The sequence below is a fragment of the Triturus cristatus genome, chromosome 7 (assembly GCF_964204655.1).
Source record: "Triturus cristatus chromosome 7, aTriCri1.1, whole genome shotgun sequence".
NCBI classification, from domain to species: Eukaryota; Metazoa; Chordata; class Amphibia; order Caudata; family Salamandridae; genus Triturus; species Triturus cristatus.
In genome coordinates this window covers 156,030,156-156,036,155 of record NC_140590.1, presented here as the reverse complement: position 1 = coordinate 156,036,155, position 6,000 = coordinate 156,030,156, and positions in this window count along the sequence as shown.

The following is a 6,000-nucleotide window of genomic DNA, read 5'->3' as shown; positions in this document are numbered from 1 at the left end:
TGAACGAAGTCCCAAGACCAGTGGACTTCACCGCCGTGAGATCGCCTTGGAAATCGGACCGTTTTCCCCGCATCTTCGACTCGAACTGCTGCGTACGTCTCTCTGATCGCAGCGTACCCCCTGCAAGCTGATATCCCGCTGTCCATCCCGAACAAAGTGTCTGAGGCCCCTCTACAAGCTGTAGCCCGCACCACGAAGGAAGGTAACCCTGGCCTGAGTAATGTGACTTACAGGCCCCTACGAGCCCCAGTTCGCACCGTGACTGAAGGACATCGTCCCGTACCCCTTGCACCCCCCTCCGGACCGTACTGCCAGCGTGCGCGCCTCTCCCCTGCTTTGGGAAAGGCAGCGGTGCGTATGGTGGTCGTGTACGTCTCCTTGTCCAGAGCGTACTGTTCGTCTGTTGCCAGCACTTCTCAGAGTCAAGACCCGCGATCCCGGTACGACGCGTACACAGCGCCTGGAAAGAGAGAGCCGTACCTTTGCACCGTCCCTGGAAGCAGCACACACCCAAGGTCTAACGTACCGTAGTACGCGCCGCCCCCCCCCAGAGGACATCGCACCGTACAGCCCGCTAGTTGCCCGTGAAGTGTCCGTGTCGACCCAAAGACTCAAGGTACTGTGCCCGTTCGCACCGTAGGGTGGACGCTTCATTTCCGAAGCACCTGCGGTGCGTATGTAAGACCCGTTCCCAAGGCTATGTTAGCCGCGTATGAAGCGTACACTGAGGAACGAAGGAAATAGACTATCCCGAACAACGCTAAGCTCAAGAACGCTTTGTAAACAAGTATTGTGGTCATTCTAAACGTAACTTTGGTCTTGTGCTAAGCCTGAGAAGAAAATATAAATCAGTATTTTTTATATATATCCCGGTGTGGAGTCCATTTGTGGAGGGTCACTGGATTACTGTGTGTGTGTTCACAAACGCTTAACCTAAACGCTCTGGGATAGGCCTTGCCTGCTCGCGCCAAGCTACCTAGAGGGTGAGCAGGGGTTGTTGTTAGAGTGTGCCTCCCTTACCCTGACTGGAAGAAGGACTCTCTGCTTGTCCCAGGTACCTACCTGTGCCAACCAGAGAATCCGGATTCTAACACACGACGTACTGGTGCTTAGACTCAGGAGTCTGGGAGTGACAGGCAGCGCCATCACCTGGATGCAGTCTTTCCTAGGAGAACGATCTTTCCAGGTCTTTGAAGGAGATGTTGTATCCAAACGTATGCCCCTAAGCTGTGGTGTGCCTCGGGGCTCCCCCCTGAGCCCCACGCTGTTCAATGTCTATATGAGTCCTTTGGCAGGGATTGGCCGTCCATTTGGCATAAAAATCATCACCTACGCTGATGACACTCAGCTCGTGGTCGGCTGTGGCCCAAGTTCCTCCACAAAAAACGCCTATTGAGAGGCGAATAAGGGGACCTTTTCAATGAACATGTTAAGCTGGTGTAATTTTGTGCACTTATATTGTTTGTGTGAAATTATTGCACTGTTTTGGATTTATTTATATTCACATGGTTGATGTATCCAAACCGCAACATTTTGTATGTGGAATTGTATCGCTTCTCAGGCATGATTTGAATGTCCTTCATAAACATGTTTAGAAATGCCATTAAATTTTTTTAAATCATATGGCAAGAATAGATGAAACTAATGGTCATTGTTTTTTCTCCACATAAAATAAATAGCGGTTAAATAGATAACCAGGTACCCTTCTCTTGTTGTGTACTACTCAGCTCGTGGTGGCATTAAACCACCCCGCGAAGCCACCCAGCAACCTACGAAGTTGCCTAGTGGAGCTATCCAAATGGATGAAACTCTCCTGCCTAAAACTAAATGGGGACAAAAACCTCCAGTTCCTAAAGACAAGATCAAAAGCCTCGCCATCTTGCTGGACCGGTCGCTTAGCTTCAACTACCAGGCGGCAAAACTATCGGCCACTTGCTATGGCCTGCTGAGGATGGTACGCAAAATACTCCCTCTTTTCCCGTGCAAAAAGAATCATGGTCCAGGCTCTCATTCTATCCCGCTTGGACTATGGGAACACCCTTTATTTAGGAGCCCCTCAATCCACTACACACAAGCTCCAGATCATTCAAAACTGCGCAGCACACCTGCTCCTCCAGACCCCTCACCGGCAATCCGCAAAACCAGCACTGAGGAGCCTTCACTGGCTGCCTGTTAGGGAGAGAATCCAATTCAAAGCCATGTGTATTGCTCACAAAACCTTCTGGAGGAATGGCCCAGCAATCAGCCGATCTATGTTAATTCCTTACCAACCTAGCAGAAACCTACGCTCGGCGTCCTCTTTACTCGCCCTACTCCCTAGAATAAAGAGAGCTAGATGTGGCGGGCGCTCCTTTTCCTATAACTCCGCCAAACTATGGAACGCTCTACCCCCACACATACGGGCAGAGCCTAATCTGCTGCCCTTTCGTAAACTTTTAAAAACACTGCTCTTTAACAATTGCTCTTAAGTATGGACTTTCTCTGTCTGTCCGTATTCGTCTGCAGCGCTGGGATGTATATAATGTTTTTTTCATCTCATTTCATTTCATCCATTTTTACATCTTTCAGCCTCTCTCTCCCTAAGGGCCAGTGCAGATGATTACCAGATTATTCTGGTCTGTCCAAGGTAATTTCCATAACAGCATGTCTGATGTGGGGGAGTAGGTGAACAGGTACTTGTTAAAGCAGATCTTAGAAATAACAGAGTCACTCCGAGTGGGCAGTCTCTCCTCACTCTGGTTCTGAAATTGGTGGGTCAGTGATCATGACACTCTAACTGCCCCCGTAGACACTGCTCACAACTGGACTTTTTCTTTGGTGAGATTCACTTTCTCCTCTCAGAATAACAACACTTAAAAATTCTGTAAAAAAAATAAATAACTCCCACTGTTCCCCATCTAACTGTCATTTTACAGTGATCCAGGCAGTAACAGGATTGCGATTTCATGAACTACTGTCACCTGCTTAACAATTTGGAAGCATAATGTCTTCTAAGTCTTGTTAATTTATTTTGTGGAATTTCCAGACCGCAAACACTCATTCCCAAAGGGATATCATGGCGCTAATAGTGCCATACATTCAGTCAGCAAGAATACTGGTGAAGGATCAGGTTAGTAGAGAAGGTCCATTAATTTGGGAAAAGCCATGTTGTCAGTTTTAGTCTTCTTCACTAGGCCTCAAATGATGGTAATCCAGGCAAGTTACACCAGCTACCACTAGTCAAGCACATCTATATTTAACAGTTTAATTATCTGCTATAAAGTGTTCACTTCCAATGGCTCCGTCTTTCTTCGGAAAATCTTCATAAACTTGGATCTTATTCCAACTTTGCTCTGAGCTGCATCTAGTCTCTTGGTTCTCCATAAAATTCATCAAATCCATATAGGTGGTCGTTCATTCTATTTTTAAAACATCAGCCATTGAAACTCTCTCCCTCAGTATCTTCAAGAGACAACTAACCATCTAATATTACCCAGCCTCTGAAAACCTAATGTCACAATAGGTCATATCACTCACATATGTCAGGTCTCAGGTACTGATGTATAAGGGGAAGGGAGACAGCAATGAGAGAGAGACAAACATCAAGTGTCTCATTATGAGATCTCACATTAAGATATGGGAATGCCGGGGGACGGAATCTCCAATACCAGCTGGGAACCCCATTTGTTAATCTAGGTATTCTGAGTAATACCCTTGAATGGGTCCAAAATCATATGTTACCTTCCTTCTGAGAGAGAAATAAGAGGCTGAAATCCAAAGCTGTTTTCCATCTGCTTTTACAAGGTGAGGCGAGACCTGAAGGCAGCCTTTCCAGCTTCCCCTGCTGTGTAGGAACATCTTAGGAGGGCGCAAGCCCGCCCCTGCAAGACAGCACATAGGTCTGGGTCTGGATCATGTGTAGCCATGTCTTATATAAGTCTATCTTGAATTGGAGACCTAGGATTACCAGGTGCAGTATTTGTGAATTTAGTAATTTCAGGTCTGGAGACACTGGGCAAGTTAAAACTCCTGTACCAGTATCTCTCCATGGATAAATCGTCAGTCATCACTATGAGCCCACATGTCTTTGTGTTTATGTGTGAGGGGCCAACAGGTAAGTGGGAAAAGTTGGTAGTAGACACCTGATTTCAAGTATTGCAAATCACTGGTAACTTCTATGAATGATATCTAATTGACGCTTTACTCGTAACTTCAAGCTACTTATCATTAGAGACAGTTTATAGAGTGCGAGGGATGTAAGGCGAGGAGTGGTGGTTTACACCAACAACAAATTGCGTATGTGTTCACTATCTCAACTAAGTGTTTGAGAGCATCAAAGTCAAGTCAAGGATAGTTTTCCATGTTTCTGGAATGGTCAGAATACCTCACTATTGGTGAATAACCATTAATTCAATATGAGATATCGAGGAGTCAGGAGGACCTCCATAATCAAGTGGGGATTCCGGGGAACTGTCTGAAAAGGGAACTATTGTTTGGTTTCACTCAGGTGAATTCGAAGCTGCTGCTGAAATATGTATGTAAAATACTTTACAGTTCCAAACTTTAGGATGATAGCTCATCCTCTTCAGAATCTTGGCTCCCACGTGGAAAGTTGTATTTTACACTACATAGCAACCAAATTTGCTGTTTTGCTATGTGCCCGGGGTAAAGCAGAGCCGAGTCATACGTATTAAGATTGGTCTGCTGGTGGTGTTATTCCCTGTGAGTGCTGGCACTTTTAAAAGACTGCCTTGCATGATGACCACCCTTGTAGACATCAGTGCGTGAAAGTATCAGATGGGATGCACTCAGAAACTCCAGAAGCTTCACACCTGCAGGCGTGGGTAAGACAGGTTTCAGGCCTGTCGGCTCTAGGGGAATCTGTTGTTAGTAACACTGCGGCACTGTAACACTGTTGACCTGAACTTAGCATCAAAGTGGACTCTCGTAACTCGGACTGCTGGTGGCCCATACCAAGGAAGTTACCAATAGTGAATGGGGAATAACCGCTATTGCTACCACGAGGAAAGGGGGGAACGAGGAATCTCCAAAGAAACACTAGAGCCCCAACCTCGGAGGGAATTGTGTGATTGCTTGTGAATGTCAGATTTTTCCATTGTGTTGGAAAACACTAGAAAACACTAGAAGATAAAGTACTTTTCTTTATCATAAACGTGAGACTTTGGCTGGACAATGATTTACTGTTGCTGCTGCACGCATTCTGATTTGTGAGTCTGTGTTAACTGTCTTGTATCCACACCTACCCCGGATGGAGCCTGGACTGCTCAATTAGTCTCGCTTCATCTGAGAGTCAAGTGCAGAAAGGGTACTTGGCCAGGTTACTCAAAATCCAAAGTCAGTTGGGCCCTGGGACATCAGGAGCAAAAGGCCTCAACTCCCATTGTTGGGTCCAGTAACCCCTGCTGGCCCTGAACCCCTCTAAAGGGGACTCTGACAACCAGTATAACAACCCAAGTACATGCTCCCATCCTCACAACTGAGAGATCTTCAGTCCTGACCAGATGGAAGGGATGGCAGTCTTTGCCATGTGTCTTATAATCACTCCCTCCCTATATTTCTGCATGCCCAGTCTCAGTTGTTGTGCTCCTCCAGCACTAGTGCTAGAGTAGTTGGCTGTTGTTGGTATAAGAATGCTTAAAATAGTGGCAGTATTTTTTTTAAATATAGAAAGCATATTTTGTATGTGGCCTCACTAGATGTGATGTTATGTCTTCTCTCTTATTTTTTTAACTCTTAATCAAAGTGTGCAATACCCAAATATTTGATCAAACCAAACAGCTTTTAATAATCATATGTACCATGTGAGAACTGAGTACAGAACAGCTGGAAGGTTTATAAGAACAAACAAATATAACTGCAAATCCTCACAAGTTTGTTAATATGGATATTGATGCCTTAATTGGTCAAAATGAACTATCATACTTATTAATAAAATCACCCGTTCTGAACTCCACATCTACCTCAACACACAAGTATGTAGTCAGGCAGGCCCTGTGACCT